The following is a 27045-nucleotide window of genomic DNA, read 5'->3' as shown; positions in this document are numbered from 1 at the left end:
AGACATCTTATCCCCTATCTAAAGGATAGGGGATAAGATGTCTGATTGCGGGTGGCCCGCAGCTGGGACCCCTGCAATCTCCCTGCAGCACCCGCATTCTATGCGGGGCTGCATCTCCAGTTTTGGAAACCTCCGGTGATGTAACGCCACGCCCATTCGTGAAGTCACCTCATGCCCCCTCCATTCATGTCTATGGGGGGGGGGGGGCATGACGGCCTTTACGCCCCCATCCATAGACATGAATGGAGGGGGCGCGGTGTTACGTCATGTCTCCAGTCCCAGAAACCCGGAGATTTCCGAAACTGGAGATGCAGCCCCGCATAGAATGCGTGTGCTGTAGGGAGATCGCGGGGGTCCCAGCGGCGGGCCCCTCCGTGATCAGAAATCTTATCCCCTATGCTTTGCATAAAGATCACACAGCGAGTTATAACAAGAGAGTTATGGAACTTTTACATGGGCCGATGAATAGCTTATATAGATCAGACTGTTGAGACCCAATTAGCTCCTAGCAGGCTATAACTACCCCTCCCCCTTACTACAATAAATAATTAAATAATAACTGACACAACAACAATTTAACTTTTCCATGGGTGGGAATCGGCCACAGCTTTATTTATAAAAATACTTATATAAATAACAATTTAATTGTAACAAAGACACCGATTGGCTTCTTACCAACCCGAGAGGTGCTGCCACACCGTCCTGTGTGGAGGTCTACCCCGGGTTGACCCCGCTTTCACCGTCTTCTTACCGCCAAGCTGTGACTTACAATAAACAGAGATACAAAAAGGGAGGGAGGGAGGGCAAAACTCCGGGTCCTGGGCAGATTGAGGGGGGAAGGGAGGCACCACAGCTATAAATACCCAGGGGAGGGCCCCTGAAAGCCCGGTAAACTATTAAACCCCTGATTGGTGCACTCCTTTCCCACCCACCCATGGGACATACCACTATAGCCACTGGCAAGTTTTACAGGCGGGGGAGGGGGCTAAAAACCTTGCCTGTATATTTCTTAACCCCTTACTGCTCACCAGTCAGGGGGCAAGCTAGTTATGCACAGCTTGCCCCTCCAAGAATATTTTAAAGAGCTTATAAGATAATAGTGTCAGAAGGGCCGCACGAACAATCGCTGGATCGTTGGCCACACAGCCATCAGGGGGGTACAGCCAGTACTCCAGTAAGGGACCCGAGCTCCCAGGGAGGCCCGGGCCCCTGCTGTGCACCCCTGCATCGAGCGCAGCACAGAAAGGCTGGACTGATGGTGGGACCTTCAGCCTGAGTGAGGGCCCGCTGCTGCAGCACCACTTTCTTTTAAAATATTCAGTATGCAGCCCTTTAATGTCAGTGCAGGGGCCGAGGCTGTGGCTCTGGGAGGAGAGCAGAGAGATGCTCCTCCCCTTCCCCCCACACTCCTCTGCATGCAGGCTGCAGCCCTATTGGAGTCGGCCCATGCTTTGCTTCCTGCTCCACCGAGGATTCCGACACCCGCCCGCGCTGAGGCCACCCATCAATAAGGTAACTTTCTAGGGGGAAAGAGGGAAGAGGACAAATTGCTGTTTAGGGGTCGGTGGGTGATTTCTCAATGTTTCCTGAACAGGGTGCCCCCAGCTGTTGCAAAACTACAACTCCCAGCATGCCTTTGGCTGTCCAGGCATGTTGGGAGCTGTAATTTTGCAACAGCTGGAGGAACCCTGGTTGAGAAACACTGATCTATCTCTCTATCTATCTCCTTTCTATCTATCTCATATCTATCTATTTCATATCTATCTCATATCTATCTATCTATCTCATATCTAGCTACTGAATCTATCTCATATCAATCTATCTACTGAATCTCTCATATCTATCTATCTCATATCTATTTATCTATCTCAAATCTATCTATCTATTTATCTATCTCATATCTATCTATATATCTATCTCATATCTATCTATCTATCTCAAATCTATCTCATATCTTTCTATCTACTGAATCTATCTCATATCTATCTATCTCATATCTATCTATCTATAAATCTATCTCATATCTATCTCATATCTATCTATCTATCTCATATCTATCTACTGAATCTATCTCATATCTATCTATCTATTGAATCTATCTATCTATCTATCTATCTATCTACCTATCTCATATCTATATATCTCATATCTATCTCATATCTATCTATCTATCTCATATCTATCTATCTCATATCTATCTATCTATCTCATATCTATCTATCTCTATCTATCTACAAAAGAAAAAATATTTGCAGCACTCAAACAATGATTAACCCCTTAAGGACCGGGGGGTTTTCCGTTCTTGCAATTTCGTTTTTTGCTCCTTGCCTTTAAAAAATCATAACTCTTTCAATTTTGCACCTAAACATCCATATTATGGCTTACTTTTTGCGCCATCAATTCTACTTTGTAATGACATCAGTCATTGTGCCCAAAAATCTACGGTGAAACGGAAAAAAAATCAATGTGAGACAAAATTGAAAAAAAAAAAACGTTTTGTAACTTTTGGGGGCTTCCGTTTCTACGTAGTACATTTTCTGGTAAAAATGACACCTGATATTTATTCTGTAGGTCCATACGGTTAAAATGATACCCTACTTATATAGGTTTGCTTTTGTCGTACTTCTGGAAAAAATCATAACTTCATGCAGGAAAGTTTATACGTTTAAAATTGTCATCTTCTGACCCCTATAACTTTTTTATTTTTCCGTGTATGGGGCGGTATGAGGGCTCATTTTTTGCGCCGTGATCTGAAGTTTTTAGCGGTACCATTTTTGCATTCATAGGACTTATTGATCGCTTTTTATTTATTTTTTCATGATATAAAAAGTGACCAAAAATGCACTATTTTGGACTTTGGGATTTTTTTGCGCGCACGCCATTGACCGTGCGGTTTAATTAACGATATATTTTTATAATTCGGACATTTCCACACGCGGCGATACCATATATGTTTATTTTTATTTTTATTTACACTGTGTTTTTTTTTTATGGGAAAAGGGGGGTGATTCAAACTTTTAATAGGGAAGGGGTTAAATGATATTTATTCACTTTTTTTTTCACTTTTTTTTTTGCAGTGTAATAGCTCCCATAGAGACCTATAACACTGCACACACTGATCTTTATCACTGATCACTGGTTTCTCATAGGAAACCAGTGATCGATGATTCTGCCGCTTGACTGCTCATGCCTGGATCTCAGGTACTGAGCAGTCATTCGGCGATCGGACAGCGAGGAGGCAGGTAGGGACCCTCCCGCTGTCCTGTAAGCTGTTCGGGATGCCGCGATTTCACCGCGGCTATCCCGAACAGCCCACTGAGCTAACCGGCATGGTTTCAGTTTCACTTTAGACGCGGCGTTCAACTTTGAACGCCGCGTCTAAAGGGTTAATAGCGCGCGGCACAGCGATCAATGCCGCGCGCTATTAGCCATGGGTCCAGCCGTGGCCCCGCGTTATAGATCAGGAGTGGACACATGACGTTCCAGTACGTCATGTGTCCTTAAGGGGTTAAAGTGAAAAAAAGTGGAGCTTTATTTTATCCAAAAAGCGACGTTCCGGCCGGCTCATTCAGCCATTACCAAGCATAGTATAGACAGAAAATGCATCATATAAATATGGATAACAATCATGTGTGACAATTTACAATAAAGTGCATCAATTTGCAGAAAAGTGCAGAAATAATGTATATTATTTGGGGCATTTTCTGTCTATACTATGCTTGATAATGGCTGGGTGAGCCAACTGAAACGTTGCTTTTTGGATGAAATAAAGCTCCACTTTTTTCTTCACTTTAACCCCTTCCCACTATATGACGTATGCATACGTCATGAGCGGGCTCCCGTGATAGAACGCGGGGTCACTCCCGCGTCGCGCCATCAATGGCCGGGACCCGTGGCTAATAACGGACATCACCGATCGCGGTGATGCCCGGTTTTAACCCTTCAGACGCGGCAATCAAAGTTGATCGCCGCGTCTAAAGTGAAAGTAAACTTTGCCGGTTGACTCAGTGGAGCTGTTCGGGACCGCCGCAATGAAATCGCTGTCCGATCGCTGAATGACTGCTATGTGCCTGAGATCCAGGCAGGAGCAGTCGAGCGGCGATAACACTGATCAATGCCCGGCTATTGCCTGGCAGTGATCTGTGTAAAAGATCAGTGTGTGCAGTGTGAAAATAAAGTGTTAATAAAGATAATTTAACCCCTTCCATAATAAAAGTCAGAATCCCCCCCCCTTTTCCCAATAAAAAATAAAAAAACTGTGTAAATAAAAATAAACATATGTGGTATCGCCGCGTGCATAAATGTCCGAACTATAAAAATATAATGTTAATTAAACTGCACGATCTATCGTGTCTGCGCAAAAAAATTCCAAAGTCCAAAATAGCGTATTTTTGGTCACTTTTTATAATGGCTGAATGAGCCAGCCGGAACGTCGCTTTTTGGATAAAATAAAGCTCCACTTTTTTTCACTTTAACCCCTTAAGGACACATGACGTACTGGAACATCATGTGTCCACTCCCGATCTATAACGCGGGGCCACGGCTGGACCCGTGGCTAATAGCGCGCGGCATTGATCGCTGTGCCGCGCGCTATTTACCCTTTAGACGTGGCGTTCAAAGTGAATAAAAAGCGATCAAAAAGTCCAATCAAAACAAAAATGGTACCGATAAAAATGTCAGATCACAGCGCAAAAAGTGAGGCCTCATACATCCCCATATGCGAAAAAAAAAAAAAAGTTATAGGGGCCAGAAGATGACATTTTTAAACATATAAATTTTCCTGCATGTAGTTATGATTTTTTCCAGAAGTGCGACAAAATCAAACCTATATAAGTAGGGTATCATTTTAACTGTAAGGACCTACAGAATAAAGATAAGGTGTCATTTTTACAAAAATATGCACTGCGTAGAAACGGAAGCCCCCAAAAGTGACAAAATTGAATTTTTTCTTCAGTTTTGTCGCACAATTATTTTTTTTTCCGTTTCACGGTGGATTTTTGACTAATTTCACTGCAAAGTAGAATTGGTGATGCAAAAAATAAGCCATCATATGGATTTTTAGGTGCAAAATTGAAAGGGTTATGATTTTTAGAAGGTGATGAGGAAAAAATGAAAATGCAAAAATGGAAAATACCCTGTGTCATTAAGGGGTTAATCATTGTTTGAGTGCTGCAAGTATTTTTTCTTTTGTATCTGAAGAGTGCTGGACCAAGACTGTTTGTTTCTGTGAATTGTTGGTTTATCTATCTATCTGTCTCATATCTATCTATCTCTCTATCTCTCTAATGTCCATCTATCTATATCTATCTATATCTATGTTATATCTCAATGTTTCCTGACCAAGGGGCCTCCAGCTGTTGTAAAACTACAAATCCCAGCTTGACTTTGGCTGTCCAGGCATGCTGGGAGTTCTAGTTTTGCAACAGCTAGAGACACCACACTGATCTATCTGGAGGCATGATCTACCTAGGGACACTATCTACTGGGGGCATTACATACCTAGGGCACTTTCTATTGAGGGACCTACCTACTAAGAGCATTATCTACCTGGGGGGGCACTATCTACTGGGCACATTACCTACCTGAGAGCACTACCTACCTTGGGGCACTACCTACTGGGGCATTACCTACTGTCTACCCATTTGGGTCATTACTTACAACCTACCTGGGGGCATCACCTACAACCTACCCACTGGGGGGCATAACCTACTATCTACCTACTAGGGCATTACCGACCTAATGGAGACATCTACTTTATAGGGGGAATTCCCTATCTACCTACTGGGGCCACTATCTCAGTAAACAGGATTTGTTCAGTAACAGTATGATAGTAATATGTATAACCCCAAGATGTAACAACTAATGTAACAACTAAGGATAGGGGATAAGTGTTAGATCGGGGGGGTCCAACCACCGGGGTCCCCCGCAATCTCCCAAATGGCGCCGCAGCTCTCTGCATGAAATGAGCATTTTTGACCACCGCACAAATTTGCGGGCGACACGCTCCCTCCAGCATCTATGTGAGAGCCAGAGCGCTGCTTTCGGCAATCTCCAGCTCTGCCATAGAACTGCATGGATAGGGGATAAGTTGTTACATCCCGGAGTTATCCTTTAAACTAAAGGGCTTTTATTTTTCTCGTCCTGTGTTTTAAAATATTTTTTTCATAGACAGTGGGGAAGATAGCAGGCGGGCCACTGGGGTGGGGGCCCAGGCCTTGAGCTGTGTAAGGGGCCCAAAAATTTCTGATGGCAGCCCTGGCCACACATCCTCTATTACACAAACAGACATGTGGGCTGATCGCTGGCCCTATTACATAGAGTGATATAGGCTTATTTGTACCATAATCATTCTGTGTGATATGTCCCAGTGTATATCATGTTGAACATTTTTTTCAAAAAACATCTACAGTCATGGCCGTAAATGTTGTCACCCCTGAAGTTATTCAAGAAAATGAAGTATTTCTCACAGAAAAGGATTGCAGTAACACATGTTTTGCTATACACATGTTTATTCCATTTGCGTGTATTGGAACTAAACCAAAAAAGGGAGGAAAATAATCAAATTGGACATAATGTCACACCAAACTCCAAAAATGTGCTGGACAAAATTATTGGCACCCTTTCAAAATTGTGGAAAAATAAGATTTTTTTTGAAGCATGTGATGCTCCTTCAAACTCACATGGGGCAAGTAACAGGTGTAGGCAATATAAAAATCACACCTGAAAGCAGATAAAAAGGAGAGAAGTTCACTTAGTCTTTGCATTGTATGTCTGTGTGTGCCACACTAAGCATGGACAACAGAAAGAGGAGAAGAGAACTTTCTGAGCACTTGAGAACCAAAATTTTGTTTGAAAATTATCAACAATCTCAAGGTTACAAGTCCATCTCCAGAGATCTACTGTAGATTTGCCTTTGTCCACAGTGCGCAACATTATCAAGAAGTTTGCAACCCCTGGCACTGTAGTTAATCTCCCTGGGCATGGATGGAACAGAAAAATGTATGAAAGATGTCAACGCAAGATAGTCTGGATGGTGGACAAGCAGCCCCAAACAAGTTCCAAAGATATTCAAGCTGTCCTGCAGGCTCAGTGAGCATCAGTGTCAGTGCTAACTATCCGTTGACTTTTAAATGAAATGAAACGCTATGGCAGGAGACCCAGGAGGACCCCACTGCTGACACAGAGACATAGAAAAGCAAGACTAAATTTAGCAAAAATGAACTTGAGTAAGCCAAAATCCTTCTGGGAAAACATCTTGTGGACAGAAGAGACCAAGATAGAGCTTTTTGGTAAAGCACATCATTCTACTGTTTACCGAGGTCTACATAGTAGACATGTGCAATTCGTTCGGACGTAATTCATTTTCGTCAGAATTGTTCATATTTCGTACATTGGTATTGATCTGAATTTACGAAATATTTACATCCGAATGAATCCGAATTCATAACAAAATGAATTGTACATGCCTACGAAATTGTGAAAAACAAATTTTATTTTTGTTAAAACAAAATTTTTTTCATTTAGAAGCAAGGGACATTTAATAAAGTGTGTGTGTTTCACTCTTTTTTCTCTATTTTTTCAATGTTTTAGGTAGTACTACTACTCCCAGCATGGAACAGACTGTTTCATGCTGGGAGTAGTAGTACCTGTACTAATAGACATATCGCCCCGGTTGTCAGTCGTGACACCCGATGCGATCGTCCATAATATAGCAGAAATGCAGAGCTGCTCTATACTCTGGCCAGTGATGTGAATAGAACATCATTCATATTTTCCGCCCAGAGTGGTGATTGGTCGGATGGTTGCAGCCAATCACAGCTCTGAGAGAAATATGAATGAGTGGCCGGCCGGAGTATAGTGCAGAGATGCGGAGAGCAGGAGAAAGCCGCTCCATCTCTGCAATAGACAGGACGATCACATTGGGTGTCAGTAGTGATACTCGCTGTGATCTGTTCTTACCTGCAGGTACTACTACTCCCAACATGGAGCACACTCTGCTCCATGCTGGGAGCTGTAGTACCTGTATTAATAGACAGATCGCAGCGAATGTAACTTCTGACACCCGCTGCGACCTGTCTATTAATGCAGGTACTACAGCTCCCAGCATGGAGCAGAATGTGCTCCATGTTGGGAGTAGTAGTACCTGCAGTTAAGGAAAGATCACAGCGGATGTCACTACTGACACCCGCTGTGATCCTCCTGTATAATGTATAGATGTGGCAGCTCTTCTATGGTCCCCTGCGCTGACATTTATATACACATATTCATATATCCCACAGAGAATTGTGATTGGCTGGAACCATCTGGCCAATCACAGCTCTCTGTGGGAAATTTGAATAGGTGTATATATACGGCAGTGCAGGGGACCATAGAAGAGCGGCCGCCCGCATCTATACATTATACTGGAAGATCGCAACTGGCGATCCGTCAATTAGTACAGGTACTACTACTCTCATCATGGAACAATGTGTTCCATGCTGGGAGTAGTAGTACTGCCTAAAAAAAAAGTTTAAAACACGCACACACACACACTACATTGTTATTATTATCGGCTACATTTTTTGTGCCCTGCCCGCCCACATAAATTAATCCCTGTTTAAAAATTTATAATAAATTTCCTAAGATACAATTTTTTTCCTTCACTACTGAATCTTTTTTATTTTAGTTTTTTAATGGTACCCTATGAAATTTTATTAAAATAGGAATCTCCATCTCCAATAACCATAAAAACAAATAACGAAATCGGACGAAAACTAAAATAAAGCTAACGATATGTATAACGAATAGATCCGAAATAATGAATTCATCCAAAAGCCTAACAGTTTCCGAATGGACAAAAAAAAAATTTACGAATGCATCCGAAAGCAGAATAAAATGAATTACTGTATTCCGAAGGTTTAACAGGTTTAAAGGTTTAAAAATGTAATCCGAAAATAAAATTTTTGGTTGTGCACATGTCTACTACATAATAAAGAACACAGTACTTACAGTGAAATATGGTGGAGGTTCAATAATGTTTTGGGGTTGTTTTCTTGCCTCTGGCACTGGGTGCCTTGAATGTGTACAAGACGTCATGAAATCTGAGGATTACCAACGGATTTTGGGTCGCACTGTACAGCCCAGTATCAGAAAGCTGGATTTGCATCCGAGATCTTCCAGCAGGACAATGACCCCAAACATATGTCAATGGATGGCAACAAAGCCTGGAGAGTTCTGAAGTGGCAGCAATGAGTCCAGATCTAAATCCCATTGAACATCTGTGGAGAGATCTTGAAATTGCTGTTGGGAAAAGGTGCCTTCCAATAAGAGACCTGGAGCAGTTTGCAAAGGAAGAATGGTCCAACATTCCGGCTGAGAGGTGTAAGAAGCTTATTGATGGTTATAGGAAGCGAATGATTTCAGGTATTTTTTCCAAAGAGTGTGCAACCAAATATTAAGTAAAGGGTGCCAATAATTTTGTCCAGACCATTTTTGGAGTTTGGTGTGACATTATGTCCAATTTGCTTTTTTTCCTCCCTTTTTCAGTTCAGCTCCAATACACACAAAGGGAATAAACATGTGTATAGCAAAACATGTGTTACTGCAATCCTTTTCTGTAAAAAAAAATACTTACTTTGCTTGAAAAATTTCAGGGGTGCCAACATTTACAGCCATGACTGTATGATACTTTGGACATCATACATTAATTTAGATATATTCAATTTATTTGTGTTTGACAATCAAACATATTCCTGAAACATGTTACATTTTACTTACCTATTGTACAAAGTTCCCCTGTATAATTATCTGGACAATGGCAGCGGTTAATATTACAGATTCCACCATTTTGACACTGCAGAACACATGGTGGGGGAGGAGTTGGTGGTATGGGTGCTGTCAAAATATGAAAAACAACTATAGTTTACTGTATTAAAGCTTACTAGTTTATTCATATTGTAGGGTTTTCAGATATAGAAAAAAACATACATAAACATACATGAGCCTGGACCGGGTCTGATAAACTGAGGAGAAGGGAGGGGGATACCTGACATAACAAGGCATAATAATCAACAGCAGAGAAAACAAGGATCAGGATTCTAAATCAATCACAGCACTAATATTTACAATAGCTCATAATATATATATATATATATATATATATATATATACACATATATATATATATATATATATATATATATATATATATACACACACACACACACACATACAGTATCTCACATAAGTCCTCACCTCACATTTTTGTAAATATTTCATTGTACCTCTTCATGTGACAACACTGAAGGAATGACACTACAATGTAAAGTAGTGAGTGCACAGCCTGTATAACACTGTTTAAAGAGTACCTGTCACAAAATAAACTGTTCTAAACTATCTCAGGTTATATTCCCTAACTACTCCTAACACCCCTACAGCCCTTTAAAAAATATTCAGTGCTTTAAAAAGCTGTGTATCTTACCTTTCTTCTTGTTCACATGGAGCAATTTCCCAGTAGAACAAAGTGGGTGTTTCCCAGCAGGCATGACATCACTGAAGCCTGCTGGGGGACCACTTCCTCCCTCACATAGTTGCAGAGCTGTGATGAATAGAAGACCTCAGGCTCTGTGCATGTTTCTGTCTGTGTTGCTATCAGTGAGGCTCTCCTGCAGGTTTCAGTCTGTGCAGCTTTCTGTGAGAATCTGTGAAGCTTTCACTTTCTGTGCAGCTGTCAATCAAGCTCAGTGCAGAAAAACACTTCCTGAGTTTGGTCTCCTGCCAGGCCCAGAGGAGACCAAACTTACTGTATTAGTTGTGGCAGGGAACACAACAGAGCCACCTAGGGGCCGTTTTTTTATATTACATTTTAAACATATTTATGTTGATAATATTAAAAGCAAGTGAATGGGAAAGGGTCGGCTTATTACACAAGAATCACTATATTAAAAGTTTTATTTGGTGACAGGTACTCTTTAAAGTTGTGTCCCCTCAAAACAACTCAACACAGCCATTAATGTCTAAACCTTGGCAACAAAAGTGAGTACACCCCTAAGTGGAAATGTCCAAATTGGGCCCAAAGTTTCAATATTTTGTGTGGTCACCATGATTTTCCAGCACTGTCTTAAGCTTCTTGGGCATGGAGTCCACCAGAGCATCACAGATTGTTAATGGCGTCCTCTTCCACTCCTCCATGATGACATCACAGAGCTGGTGGATGTAAGAGACCTTTCGCTCATGCTTGGCCAGTCCATCAACTGAGAGGGAGGTCAGACTAGGGAGGAACCTACCACACATGTTGAAGGGGTATTCCAGGATTTTATTTTATTTGACTATGCTACAGGGGCAGTAAAGTTAGTGTTTTTCATAATATAGTGTCTGTACCTGTGTTTAATGTTGGTCTTGACATTCTTCCGTAATTACTGCCTCAATGTTTATTTTTAACAGCAAACAAAATGAGTGTGGTCTCATGTTTTCCCAGGTTGCAGTGCAACTCAAGACATTACATCACTAGTCAGGTGATCAGAGGGAGGCTGACCTGCTTCAATGGGTGGAGCGAACACTGGGTGGGAGGGACATCATTCTGCAAGATTTGCAGTTTTGCAACAGATGGAAGCACCCTGGTTAGAAAAAAAAACTGGTCTATTGCATTGAAGGGAGCTCATGTGTGTTTAGAAGGGTGGGGTAGCGGAAATGTGGGAAGAAGAAAAATGACCTCACACTTACAAACAAGGAATCATGGGACTTGTAGTTGGAGGGAGGGAACACCAATGGGAAATAGCCATTTCACAAACAGCTAGCCACAGTATAATGGTAATCTCACAACATAGCCATTTAGCCACAAGACAAGCGCAGATCCTTCCTAAGCATATTCATTACTGTCTGCCAGGTATGTACTAAAATCACCTTATGGTGGATAACCCCTTTAACCCCTTCCAGCAAATGGACGTTTATGAATGTCCATTTTTCCTGTAACTTAAGGCAAATGGACGATCATAAACGTCCAATACATTTTCTATCACCATGTCCGGTCATCACAGCTGTTCTGATCGTTGTCATTAGTCAGTCTGTTAGTGACTGACTAATGACAAGGACTTTCGGGGTTCCGGGATAATCGGGTCTCTGGTGACCCAATAGCCCAGAAAATAAGGCTGATCGGAGCTGTCAGAGACAGCTCCGATCATTCTGAGGGATAGGAGCGAGGTGGCAGCTGCCACCTCACTCCTATTCCCTGCCTTTGGTCGTCAGGACAAACTGACCAATGGCAGGAGGGGGGGGAGGTTAAAGTTGAAATCCCCGCTATGCCTGCCCCTGGATGTCGGGGCAGAGCGGGGGGGGAAGATGGCGGAGGGTGCCGGGACCGGCGGCAGAGGCAACAGTAAAGATCAGCGGTAAGTGATATTTACTGCTGCCTTCCAGTAGTTGCCAAACTACAACTTCCAGCAAAGGCTGTCTGGGCATGCTGGGAGTTTTAGTTTTGCAACATCTGGAGGGCCACAGTTTGGAGACCACTGTGCATTGGTGTCCAAACTGTAGCCCTTCCAGATGTTGCATAACATTGTTGTAGTTCTGTAACATCTGACCCTTCCCCCCCCCCCCCCCAGGGCACATTCACATGGGCGGTTGTCTACAGCGAGGAAAACTCGCTGTAGACCCCGCCCGTGTGAATGTACCCTAAAAACACTACACAAAATAAAGGGTAAAACACTACATATACACATACCCCTACACGTATGACACTGTTTCCAAAACGGAGCCTCCAGCTGTTGCAAGACAAGTCCCAGTATTGCCGGACAGCAATTGACTTTCCAGGCATGCTGGAAGTTTTGCAACAGCTGAAGGCACCCTGTTTGGGAAACACTGTCATAGGGTATTTTTGCTATTGGAGGCAAGTGTAATTCTTGTATCCGGGTCCATCCCATGCAAATCCCTTATTTAGTCCTCAAATGCATATGGCGCTCTCTCACTTCGGAGCCCTGTCGTATTTCAAGGCAACAGTTTATGCCCACATATGGGGTATCTCCGTACTCAGGAGAAATTGTCTAACAAAATTTGTTGGGCTTGTACTCCTTTTACCCCTTATGAAAAGTTGGGGTCTACACCAGCATGTCATTGTAAACATTTTATACATTTTTTACACGCTGGTGTTGCCCCATACTTTTCATTTTCACAAGAGGTAAAAGGAAAAAAAGACAACAAAATTGGTAAAGCAACAACAAGGCTCAGGAGTGATAGAGCACCATTCATAGAGTACATTTCAGGGGATTTGCACAGGGGTGGCTGATCGTTACAGCGGTTCTGACATAAACACAAAAAAAAACACCCACATGTGACCCCATTTTGGAAACTACACCCCTCATTGAATGTAACAAGGGGTATAGTGAGCCTTAAATTAAATTAAAATTTTCATTAAAGTTGGACATGAAAATTATGTATTTTTTCCCTAAAATGCTGGTGTTATCCCAAATTTTTCATTTTTACAAGGGGTAATAGGAAAAAAGCCCCCAAAATTTGTAACCCCATTTCTTCTGAGTAAGAACATACCCAATATGTGGATGTAAAGTGCTCTGCGGGCGAACTACAATGCTTAGAAGGGAAGGAGCGCCATTGGCTTTGGAGAGACAATGTGTCTGGAATTGAAGGTCATGCATGTTTAAAAAGTCCCCATGGTGCCAGAACAATGGACCTCCCCCCACATGTGACCCCATTTTGGAAACTACACCCCTCAAGGAATGTAATAAGGGGTGCAGTGAGCATTTACACCCCACAGGGGTCTGACAGATTCTTTAATTTTTTATTTGCACAGCCCACTGTTCCAAAGATCTATCAAAGGCCAGTCAGGTGTAAATGCTCACTACACCCCTTATTAGATTCCGTGAGGGGTGTAGTTTTTTTGTGTTTTTTTTTGCTTTTCTGGCACCATAGGAGCTTCCTAAATGTGAAATGCCCCCCAAAAACGATTTCAGAAAAACTCACTCTCCAAAATCCCATTGTCTCTCCTTCCCTTCTGAGCCCTCTACTGTGCCCGCCGAACACTTTACATACACATATGAGGTATTTCCTTACTCGAGAGAAATTGGGTTACTGCACTCCTTCTTTTCTGAGCCTTGTAATTCACCCGCAGAGCACTTTACATCCACATATGGGTATTTCCATTCTCTGAAGAAACGGGGTTACAAATTTTTGGGGGCATTTTCTCCTATTACCTCTTGTAAAAATGGTAAGTTTGGAGGAAAAAACTGCATTCCAGTGAAATGTATTTTTTTTCATTTACATATCCGACTTTAACGAAAAGTCGTCAAACACTTGTGAGGTGTTAAGGATCACTGTACCCCTTGTTACGTTCCTTGAGGGGTATAGTTTCCAAAATAGTATGCCATGTGTTTTTTATTTTTATTTTTTTATTTTTTGCTTTTCTGGCACCATAGGGGCTTCCTAAATGGGACACGCCCCTAAAAACGATTTCAGAAAAACTCACTCTCCAAAATCCCATTGTCGCTCCTTCCCTTCTGAGCCCCCTACTGTACCCGCCGAACACTTTACACCCACCTATGAGGTATTTCCTTACTCGAGAGAAATTGGGTTACAAATTTTGGGGGGATTTTTCTCCTTTTAACCCTTGTAAAAATTCAAAAACTGCGTCTACAAGAACATGTGAATGTAAAAAATGCAGATTTTGAATTTTCTCCTTCACTTTGCTGCTATTCCTGTGAAACACCTAAAGGGTTAACACACTTACTGAATGTCCTTTTGAATACTTTGAGGGTTGCAGTTTTTATAATGGGGTTATTATTAGGGATGTAAGAAAAAATAGATTCTCGCGATAATCGCGATTTTTCATTTGCCGATACAGAATCGATTCAAAATATTTTTGAATCGATTCTTTTAGGGATGTGGAATTTTTAATAAAACGCACTTTATCTTACCTGCCAACGAGCCCGCGGAGCTCCGGTACACTCCGGTACAGGTGTTCGGTCCCCGGGCTGTATTCTTCTTACTTCCTGTTAGTCCGGCACGTCACATGGAGCTTCAGCCTATCACTGGCCGCAGCGATGTCCCGCCTACGCTGGTGATAGGCTGAAGCTCCATGTGACGTGCCGGACTAACAGGAAGTAAGAAGAATACAGCCCGGGGACCGAACACCTGTACCGGAGTGTACCGGAGCTCCGGGGGCTCGTTGGCAGGTAAGATAAAGTGCGTTTTATTTTATTTTGCAGCCCGGACGGGATAACATGAGAAAAGTGAGCACCGGAGTACTAGATCGCCGCTGTCAAAGCTGACAGCGGCGTCTATTGGGATCTATGAATGCTCCCAGGTGGGCGATATATCGCGATGTATCGTCACCTAGACGGTATCGCGATATATCGCGATATATCGAATCGCCACACTGGTATCGCGATTCGAATCGAATCGCCAAATTCTTGGCGATTCACACCCCTAGTTATTATGGGGTATTTCTAATATAAAGGCCCTTCAAATCCACTTCAAACCTGAACTGGTCCATGAAAAATTCTGATTTTGAAAATGTTGTGAAAATTTGAAAATCGCTGCTGAACTTTGAAGCCCACTGATGTTTTCCAAAAGTAAAAACATGTCAACTTTATGATGCAAACATAAAGTAGACATATTGTATATGTGAATCAATATATCATTTATTTGGAATTTCTATTTTCCTTACAAGCAGAGAGTCTCAAAGTTAGAAAAATGCAAAATTTTCAAATTTTTCATGAAATTTTGGAATTTTTCACCAAGAAATGATGCAAGTATGGACGAAATTTTACCGCTATGTTAAAGTAGAATATGTCACGAAATAACAATCTTGAAATCAAATTCATAAGTAAAAGCATCTCAGAGTTATTAATGCTTAAAGTGACAGTTGTCAGATGTGCAAAAAACGCTCTGGTCCTTAAAGGGGTATTCCAGGCCAAAACTTTTTTTTATATATCAACTGGCTCCGGAAAGTTAAACAGATTTGTAAATTACTTCTATTAAAAAATATTAATCCTTCCAATAGTTATTCGCTTCTGAAGTTGAGTTGTTGTTTTCTGTCTAATTGCTCTCTGATGACTCACGTCCCAGGAGCTGTGCAGTTCCTATAGGGATATTCTCCCATCATGCACAGCTCCCGGGACGTGACATCATTATTGAGCAGTTAGACAGAAAACTTCAGAAGCTTATAACTATTGAAAGGATTAAGATTTTTTAATATAAGTAATTTACAAATCTGTTTAACTTTCCGGAGCCAGTTGATATATATATATATATATATATATATATATATATATATATATATATATATATATAAAGGTTTTGCCTGGAATACCCCTTTAAGGTGAAAATTGGCTTTGTCCTTAAGGGGACATATGTGAATTACATAGGGAAATAACAGTGTAAAATAAGTGTAGTAACACACAGTGACAGAACTGCAAGCATATGACAACCAGTAACTCTTGGAAGCAGGATCTGTACTGAGTTGCTGCATATGACAGACGCCACTAAGTGATATCCCTCATAGGCATCCATCAGTACATAATAGTAATTCATCAGGGAATCCCCCAACATTTACCTCCAAGGTCCCCCGAATGCTGCAAAAATGTAACTGTGTAACTATATTTAGTTACCATCTAAACCCACACACATATATATTGTTCAAATATCTTGAAGAATATTTTATCATATAATAAAAGACAATAAAAATAGCTTTTCCTTTCAGTTGCTAAACTCGTCCTTTCTCATTTCTAACTGTTCCAGGGACAAATGGTCGACTAGTAATATTTCCAATATGACAGGCATGGTTGTCACTCAGACTCCTGAAGGACAGATCACTACTTATGGAACGTTAGAAAAGCTATTGCTGCACATGTCCGATAGTCTCTATAGTTCTGCAGGTCAGTGATACATACCATGATAGTAATGCTGGATCAGAAACCAGGTTAGGATAGTAGCAGCAGCGGAAATAACTGCACAGGCTAAAATCCTAAATAAAGTGTTCAAACACCGGTGCATAGTGGAGAAAATGACTCAATATGAAGCTATAAACATGTCCTTTATGACTTCTTGTACTGCCGGGCTAATGTTTAAGCTACTTGTTTTTTCTTATCTGTCAAAAATGTGTCTATCATAAAACAGGCTATAGACTGCTATCATCTGGTGGTGGAAAGGCCCTGCGCACTTCCTGCTAGTGGATGCTCTAAAACATAGTAAAGGGAGGTGGAAATTGGATTCCTCTATAGATTGTACAACCTAGAAGTGTCTTCTATGCAGTCACTATTGTAATAGATCAGTGATGGCGAACCTTTTGTGCCCAAACCGTATTGCACGCCAACTTTTTTCCCCTCAAACTGCCCTCAAATAGAAATCATCCCCAGTCTATGATGTCTTCCCCCCCCCCCCCCTTATCCCCAGGCCATGCAGTATGTCCCCTTCACACACAGATATCATCCCCAGTTTGTGATGGGCCCCCCCCCCCCACCCCTTATCCCTAGTCAATTCGGTATGTCCCCTCAGGGCCGTTTGAAGGAATTTGGAGCAAAATGGACATGGAGGCCCCCCCCCCCCCCCCTTGATGTTCAAGCATGTCACGCTCTAGGGCAGGCATCATGGCGTAGTCGTGCCGGCCCTTCAATTCTGGGAGTGCGACGTGAGCGAACGTCGATACGAGGCCCCCACATTAGGTGAAGCAGTGTTCCCCCACATTAGGTGCAGCAGAGTTCTCCCCACATTAGACTGGCAGTGTTCCCCCCCATTAGGTGCAGCATAGTTTTCCCCACATTAGGTTGGCAGTGTTCCCCCCACATTAGGTGCAGCATAGTTCTCCCCACATTAGGTTAGCAGTGTTCCCCCACATTAGGTGCAGCATAGTTCTCCCCACATTAGGCTGGCTGTGTTCCCCCCACATTAGGTGCAGCATAGTTCTCCCCACATTAGGTTGGCAGTGTTTCCCCCACATTAGGTGCAGCATAGTTCTCCCCACATTAGGTTGGCAGTGTTTCCCTCACATTAGGTGCAGCATAGTTCTCCCCACATTAGGTTGGCAGTGTTCCCCCCACATTAGGTGCAGCATAGTTCTCCCCACATTAGGTTGGCAGTGTTCCCCCCACATTAGGTGCAGCATAGTTCTCGCCACATTAGGTTGGCAGCGTTCCCCCCACATTAGGTGCAGCATAGTTCTCCCCACATTAGGCTGGCAGTGTTCCCCCCAGATTAGGTGCAGCATAGTTCTCCCCACATTAGGTGCAGCAGAGTTCCCCCCACATTAGGTGCAGCAGAGTTCTCCCCACATTAGGCTGGCAGTGTTCCCCCCACATTAGGTGCAGCATAGTTCTCCCCACATTAGGTTAGCAGTGTTCCCCCCACATTAGGTGCAGCATAGTTCTCCCCACATTAGGTTGGCAGTGTTGCCCCCCACATTAGGTGCAGCATAGTTCTCCCCACATTAGGTTGGCAGTGTTCCCCCCACATTGGGTGCAGCATAGTTCTCCCCACATTAGGTTGGCAGTGTTCCCCCCACATTAGGTGCAGCATAGTTCTCCCCACATTAGGCTGGCTGTGTTCCCCCACATTAGGTGCAGCATAGTTCTCCCCAGTTCATTAGGTTAGCAGTGTTCCTCCAACATTAGATGCAGCATAGTTCTCCCCACATTAGGTTAGCAGTGTTCCCCCCACATTAGGTGCAGAATAGTTCTCCCCACGTTAGGTTGGCAGTGTTCCCCCCACATTAGGTGCAGCATAGTTCTCCCCACATTAGGCTGGCAGTGTTTCCCCCCACATTAGGTGCAGCATAGTTCTCCCTACATTAGACTGGCAGTGTTTCCTCCCCCCCCCCCCCCCCCCCATTAGGTGCAGCATAGTTTTCCCATCATTAGGCTGGCAGTGTTCCCCCCACATTAGGTGCAGCATTGTTCTCCCCACATTAGGTTAGCAGTGTTTCCCCCACATTAGGTGCAGCATAGTTCTCCCCACATTAGGCTGGCAGTGTTCCCCCCCACATTAGGTGTAGCATAGTTCTCCCCACATTAGGTTGGCAGTGTTCCCCCCACATTAGGTGCAGCATAGTTCTCCCCAAATTAAGGTGGCAGTGTTCCCCCCACATTAGGTGCAGCATAGTTCTCCTCACATTAAGTTGGCAGTGTTCCCCCCATATTAGGTGCAGCATAGTTCTCCCCACCTTAGGCTGGCAGTGTTCCCCCCACATTAGGTGCAGCATAGTTCTCCCCACATTAGGTTGGCAGTGTTCCCCCCACATTAGGTGCAGCATAATTCTCCCCACATTAGGTTGGCAGTGTTCCCCACACATTAGGTGCAGCATAGTTCTTCCCACATTAGGTTGGCAGTGTTCCCCCCACATTAGGTGCAGCAGAGTTCCCCCCACATTTGGGTGCAGCAGAGTTCCCCCCACATTAGGTGCAGCATAGTTCTCCCCACATTAGGTAGGCAGTGTTCCCCCCACATTAGGTGCAGCATAGTTCTCCCCACATTAGGTTAGCAGTGTTCCCCCCACATTAGGTGCAGCATAGTTCTCCCCACGTTAGGTTGGCAGTGTTCCCCCCACATTAGGTGCAGCATAGTTCTCCCTACATTAGGTTGGCAGTGTTCCCCCCACATTAGGTGCAGCATAGTTCTCCCCACATTAGGCTAGCAGTGTTTCCCCCCACATTAGGTGCAGCATAGTTCTCCCCACATTAGGTTGGCAGTGTTCCCCCCACATTGGGTGCAGCATAGTTCTCCCCACATTAGGTTGGCAGTGTTCCCCCCACATTAGGTGCAGCATAGTTCTCCCCACATTAGGTTGGCAGTGTTCCCCCCACATTAGGTTAGCAGTGTTCCCCCCACATTAGGTGCAGCATAGTTCTCCCACATTAGGTTGGCAGTGTTCCCCCCACATTAGGTGCAGCATAGTTCTCCCCACATTAGGTTTGCAGTGTTCCCCCCACATTAGGTGCAGCATAGTTCTCCCCACATTAGGTTGGCAGTGTTCCCCCCACATTAGGTGCAGCATAGTTCTCCCCTCATTAGGTTGGCAGTGTTCCCCCCACATTAGGTGCAGCATAGTTCTCCCCACATTAGGTTGGCAGTGTTCCCCCCACATTAGGTGCAGCATAGTTCTCCCCACATTAGGTTGGCAGTGTTCCCCCCACATTAGGTGCAGCATAGTTCTCCCCACATTAGGTTGGCAGTGTTCCCCCCACATTAGGTGCAGCATAGTTCCCCCCACATTAGGTTGGCAGTGTTCCCCCCACATTAGGTGCAGCATAGTTCTTCCCACATTAGGTTGGCAGTGTTTCCCCCACATTAGGTGCAGCATAGTTCTCCCCACATTAGGTTAGCAGTGTTCCCCCCACATTAGGTGCAGCATAGTTCTCCCCACATTAGGTTGGCAGTGTTCCCCCCACATTAGGTGCAGCATAGTTCTCCCCACATTAGGTTGGCAGTGTTCCCCCCACATTAGGTGCAGCATAGTTCTCCCCACATTAGGCTGGCTGTGTTCCCCCCACATTAGGTGCTGCATATTTCTCCCCAGTTCATTAGGTTAGCAGTGTTCCTCCCACATTAGGTGCAGCATAGTTCTCCCCACATTAGGTTAGCAGTGTTCCCCCCACATTAGATGCAGAATAGTTCTCCCCATGTTAGGTTGGCAGTGTTCCCCCCCACATTAGGTGCAGCATAGTTCTCCCCACATTAGGCTGGCAGTGTTTCCCCCACATTAGGTGCAGCATAGTTCTCCCCACATTAGACTGGCAGTGTTCCCCCCCATTAGGTGCAGCATAGTTTTCCCCCCATTAGGTTGGCAGTGTTCCCCCCACATTAGGTGCAGCATAGTTCTCCCCACATTAGGTTAGCAGTGTTCCCCCACATTAGGTGCAGCATAGTTCTCCCCACATTAGGCTGGCTGTGTTCCCCCCACATTAGGTGCAGCATAGTTCTCCCCACATTAGGTTGGCAGTGTTTCCCCCACATTAGGTGCAGCATAGTTCTCCCCACATTAGGTTGGCAGTGTTTCCCTCACATTAGGTGCAGCATAGTTCTCCCCACATTAGGTTGGCAGTGTTCCCCCCACATTAGGTGCAGCATAGTTCTCCCCACATTAGGTTGGCAGTGTTCCCCCCACATTAGGTGCAGCATAGTTCTCCCCACATTAGGCTGGCAGTGTTCCCCCCAGATTAGGTGCAGCATAGTTCTCCCCACATTAGGTGCAGCAGAGTTCCCCCCACATTAGGTGCAGCAGAGTTCTCCCCACATTAGGTTGGCAGTGTTCCCCCCACATTGGGTGCAGCATAGTTCTCCCCACATTAGGTTGGCAGTGTTCCCCCCACATTAGGTGCAGCATAGTTCTCCCCACATTAGGCTAGCTGTGTTCCCCCACATTAGGTGCAGCATAGTTCTCCCCAGTTCATTAGGTTAGCAGTGTTCCTCCAACATTAGATGCAGCATAATTCTCCCCACATTAGGTTAGCAGTGTTCCCCCCACATTAGGTGCAGAATAGTTCTCCCCACGTTAGGTTGGCAGTGTTCCCCCCACATTAGGTGCAGCATAGTTCTCCCCACATTAGGCTGGCAGTGTTTCCCCCCACATTAGGTGCAGCATAGTTCTCCCTACATTAGACTGGCAGTGTTTCCCCCCCCCCCCCCCATTAGGTGCAGCATAGTTTTCCCATCATTAGGCTGGCAGTGTTCCCCCCACATTAGGTGCAGCATTGTTCTCCCCACATTAGATTAGCAGTGTTTCCCCCACATTAGGTGCAGCATAGTTCTCCCCACATTAGGCTGGCAGTGTTCCCCCCCACATTAGGTGTAGCATAGTTCTCCCCACATTAGGTTGGCAGTGTTCCCCCCACATTAGGTGCAGCATAGTTCTCCCCAAATTAAGGTGGCAGTGTTCCCCCCACATTAGGTGCAGCATAGTTCTCCTCACATTAGGTTGGCAGTGTTCCCCCCATATTAGGTGCAGCATAGTTCTCCCCACCTTAGGCTGGCAGTGTTCCCCCCACATTAGGTGCAGCATAGTTCTCCCCACATTAGGTTGGCAGTGTTCCCCCCACATTAGGTGCAGCATAATTCTCCCCACATTAGGTTGGCAGTGTTCCCCACACATTAGGTGCAGCATAGTTCTTCCCACATTAGGTTGGCAGTGTTCCCCCCACATTAGGTGCAGCAGAGTTCCCCCCACATTTGGGTGCAGCAGAGTTCCCCCCACATTAGGTGCAGCATAGTTCTCCCCACATTAGGTTGGCAGTGTTCCCCCCACATTAGGTGCATCATAGTTCTCCCCACATTAGGTTGGCAGTGTTCACCCCACATTAGGTGCAGCATAGCTCCGCCCCCTTCTTCCTGCCCTCGTGGACAGGGACCTCATTCTGCCCTGTTGGCCTCTGGTAGGCAGGCTCTTCCTCCCCCCACTGCTGCTCCATCTGTCATGGGGAATAACGTGGGTGCCTCTGGTTCCTCTGCTGCAGGGGATTCTGAGCCTGCTGCTACTGCCCCCTCTCCACCAGAAGGGGTTCCGCCCGTTAGTCTCCCCTCTCCCCCTCCTGACCCTGTAATGACCCCTGATCCCATAGTACAGGATAGTGAGGTGGGGGTCAGTGTTCCTCCCTCTGCCCCTGCAGGGGTGCCCCCAGAGCCCCGGTCCCGCGGCAGTAGTCGCCGGCGCACTCACTCCCGTAGGAGAGGCGGCCATTCCCGTTCCTCCTCCTTTAATTCTTGTAGATATTGCCGCAGCAGGACCGTTGTTTCCGGCGATGGCAGGAGGTGTCGGCACGGGTCATCAAGGCACCACTACCGTTCCAGGCGTTCCAGATCCTCCCACTGGAGGTCCCCCTCTTCCTCCGGCAGCCGCTCCAGGAGCCCTCGGGGCCGGGAGAGTCACCCTGGGGCTCGTAGAAGATCGTCCCGGTCCTCCAGAAGGCCTTCCCGCGCGGACAGTCGGTCCGGCGCGGCCCCCTCTTCCGGCGCAGTGGCTGCTAGGGCCGGGCTCACGACGACTCCTCCGGTTCCTGTGCTGCCGTCAACCACTGGTGTGATGCCTCCTCCTCCAGCTTCGTTGACTGGTCAGTCAAATCTTGCTGGGGCTTGGGGTTTAGCGGGTGGTCCATGGGTTCTGGTTCCGGCCCTTAAGGCGTTACTGGTGCAGCTGGAGCCTGGTTCGCCGGGGGTTGTGGTTAACCCCCCGGCCACGAGGGCCTCATCTCCGCCTAGGGCTGGGGTTCACAAGGAGTCATTCTTTTGTGGGATTAGCCCCCTGGGATCGCATGTCAGCGAGGAGACCATGCAAAAAATATGGGATAATCAATATATTGACATTTGGGCTCTAGTGTCGGTTGATCAGCATACTAGCGATAGGGAGCGCAAACCGCCCACTGACATGGGTTTTGAGCGTAGGCCCCGGGTTGTCAAGTCTATCGGTAATTGTCTGCAGGCCTTTTCTGTTCTGGGTTGTATCATGGGCGAAAAGCACCCCGAGCGCTGTTCGGAACTCTTCATATACATGGATTCCGTTTATAATGCTTTCAAGTCCCACGGAGGTCAGGCGTGGTGGAAGTATGATGAGGAGTTTCGAAGGCGCTTGGCGTTACAGCCTAGTGTGGGGTGGGGTTGTAAGGCCACGGATGTCTGGCTTAGGTTAATGATGGTGCAGAAGCCTTCCCCCTTTTCAGAAGGGGCCGCTGTCCCACAGTCCAGTCAACAAGGGGCAGTGGCCGCTAGGCGACCGGGCTCATGCTGGCTTTTCAACGAGGGCCATTGCAAGTTTTACGGACTGTGCAAATTCAAGCATGAGTGCTCCTCTTGCGGGGGAGCTCATGCCGCAGTCCGTTGCCCCCGGCCTGCAAAGCCAGCATCCAAGGGCGCAGCGCCCGCTGACGGGAAAGACGCCAGTGAGCGTGGGCGCGATGTGGCCCTGGCTAGGGCTTTACCCCAACCGGTCGGAAGCTGAGCAGTTACATATTGGTTTTTTGTTTGTTTTTTTCATTCCTTTTATTTCTTCTGTTTCACCCCAGTTGTCTGACAATTTGCATTCTGCCAGGCTTTATCCGCAGGCTCTCCGTGACAAGGTTAGTAAGGAGGTAAATCTGGGCAGGATCCAAGGGCCTTATGCTTCCCCCCTTTCGAAAATTTGCGTGTTTCCCCTTTGGGTTTTGTGCCCAAGAAGGAAAGCAGTAAATTTCGATTGATTCACCATTTGTCCTATCCCAAGGACTCATCGGTTAACGACGGGATCTCCAAAGAGGAGGCATCGGTTTCCTATGTGTCTTTTGATAGGGCTGTGTTCTTGGTAAGAAAAGCAGGTTGTGGAGCTCTTATGGCTAAGTCGGACATTGAATCCGCTTTTCGGCTGTTGCCAGTACACCCGGATTGTTATAACCTTCTGGGTTGCTGTGTGGACGGTTGGTCCTATTATGACACTTGTTTGCCGATGGGTTGTTCCATTTCGTGACACTATTTCGAGATGTTCAGTACATTCTTGGAATGAGTGGTGCGATATGAAACGGGCTGTCCCTCAATCATTCACTATTTGGATGATTTTCTATTTGTTGGTCTGGGTGGGTCCCCCTGCTGTCAATTTTTGTTGGATTCTTTCTGTTCCCTGATGAGTGGTTTTGATGTCCCGCTCTCCGCCGAAAAAAGTGAGGGTCCGGTCACCACGCATTCTTTTCTGGGAATTGAAATCGACTCGGTGAGAATGGTTTTTCGTTTGCCTGCTGATAAATTGAGTAAGTTATTGGATTTGTTGGAAGGTTTCTGTTCGGTTTCCAAGGTTACCCTTCGGCAGCTCCAATCTCTCTTGGGTTTGTTAGTTTTTGCCTGTAGGATCATGCCCATGGGGCGAGTTTTTTCACGGTGGCTCTCTCTGGCCACAAGAGGAGCCAGGAGACCCGATCACCACATTCGTTTAACGTTTTCCATTAAGGCAGATTTGTTGGTGTGGCGCGAGTTTTTGCGCCGCTACAACGGTCGGACCTGTTTTCAGTCCCCCGAAGTTAGCAATATGGAGCTGTCCCTGTTCACTGATGCCGCAGGTTCTGTTGGATACGGGGCCATCCTTGGTACGGATTGGAGTGCAGAGTCTTGGCCTCGGCACTGGGTGGAGGAGGGTTTATGTCGGAATCTCACCCTCTTAGAGCTTTTCCCTATTGTGGTTGCTGTGGAGCTTTGGGGGCCTAGGCTCAGAGACAGCAAGGTGTGTTTTTGGACAGACAACATTAGTGTGGTTCACTGTATTAACGGTCTTTCCTCCTCCTCCCTCCCTGTGTTGTCCCTGTTGCGGCATTTAGTTTTACGTTGTTTAGAGTACAACATTTGGTTTAGGTCTCGACATGTTCCTGGAATTGACAATGTGCATGCTGATCTGTTATCCCATTTCCTTTTTCAGGAATTTCGCAATCTGTTTCCGGGGGCGGCCCAGGAGGGCCTGCCCTGCCCGCCACTCCTGTGGACCCTGGTATCCTGAGTTTGATGCCCTTGATTGCCTCCTCCGTGGCTCCGTCTACGTGGTCTGGTCACGGTAAGGCCTGGGATGGTTGGTTGTTGGTAGCGGGAGACAGGGATTTTGCTGGTAGCGAGAATATGCGTTTTTCCATCACGGTGGATTACCTGCTAGGTTTGCAGCATACAGGTTGTTCGGCGGCTGTTGCCAGGCGCCGTTTAAGGGGGGTGGGTTTTCATTTGAAGTTGTGGAGCTGGTTAGATTGCACTAGGCATTTTGGGCTTCAACAGGCGTTGAAAGGGTGGGATAGGAAGCAGGTGCGAAAAGATACCAGGCGCCCGGTGTCTTTCCAGTTGCTGGAGATGTTAGTGCGGGTTACTGGCGATGTTTGTTCCTCTCCCTATGAGGGGCTTTTGTTTTCCATGGCTTTTTGCTTGGCCTTTTTCGGCGCATTGCGGTTAGGCGAGTTGGTCCCCTCTTCGGCTGGGGCCCATGGGGGACTTTTGTGTGATGATGTGCTCTTGTCTAATGGAATAGTGCAGTTACGTATTAGGAGGTCCAAGACGGATCAGGTTGGGGTGGGGTGTTGGTTGAGTTTGGGGACAGTGGGGGGGGCAGTGTGCCCTGTTCTAGCGGTTTCCGAGTTTTTGAAGGTCAGGCCTCCTGGGGATAAGTTTTTAGTTCACCAGTCAGGGGCCCCTCTCAGTTTAGTTCTATTTTTAAGAAGTGTCTGGTGTTGGCAGGGGTTCCCCCGTCTGAGTTTGGGACGCATTCCTTCCGCATAGGTGCAGCCACTGAAGCAGCCAGGGCAGGCCTACCTGCCAGTGAGATTCAACGGATTGGTAGGTGGAAGTCCGGATGTTATGCGGGATATGTTCGTCCAGAATTGCTCCTCTAACACGTTTTTCTTTTCCAGGTTCTCGTTCTCCTGTGGTTCACATTGTGGGGCATTCGTATATTCACCGGGCTGCTCAACGGGCTGTCTGCCGGCCAGGTGGTAGGTCTTTGGGATTCCAGGTTGAAGTTCATTGGCGTGGGATCGGGGGTCTCCCCTGGTCTCGGATTCTTATGGAATCTTTTCAGATAGCTGGTATGTCGAGGTCACCTGTCATTTTGGTTATCCATGCTGGGGGCAATGACATCCTGTCCCTACGGGTTCCCGAGTTAATTGTCCTTATGAGAGTGGATCTTGAAAGGATAGTATCCCTTTTTTCTGAGGTTCTCATTGTGTGGTCGGAAATTGTTCCCCGGGTTACATGGCAGGGTTCTAGGGAGGCTCCTGTGGTGGAGAGAGCGAGTAGAACTATTAACTCCCGTATGGCTCGCTTTGTACTGGCCCATTCTGGTGTAGTGGTTAGGCATAGGCAGCTGGAAGGTGATAATCGTAGGTTTATGGGCCAGGATGGGGTGCACCTTAATGATATTGGCTTGGATATATTCCTGTCAGGTTTGCAGGACGGTATAGAGCAGGCCCTTTACGTTCTTGGTGGGTGTCGGAGCTCAGTGTAAGGAGGCTGAGCTCCTTCTTTGGCGGTAAAGGAGAGAAATACATGGAGAAGCGGAGGGGGAAGGCTCTTAGGCCCGGCGGCTGAGGCCGGCGGCTGGCTGTGGGGCTCCCCCTGGTTTGGCTACTTCATGGAGGTTGGACG

The sequence above is a fragment of the Hyla sarda genome, chromosome 2 (genome assembly GCF_029499605.1).
Source record: "Hyla sarda isolate aHylSar1 chromosome 2, aHylSar1.hap1, whole genome shotgun sequence".
Lineage (NCBI taxonomy): Eukaryota > Metazoa > Chordata > Amphibia > Anura > Hylidae > Hyla > Hyla sarda.
This window is presented reverse-complemented; position numbering follows the sequence as displayed.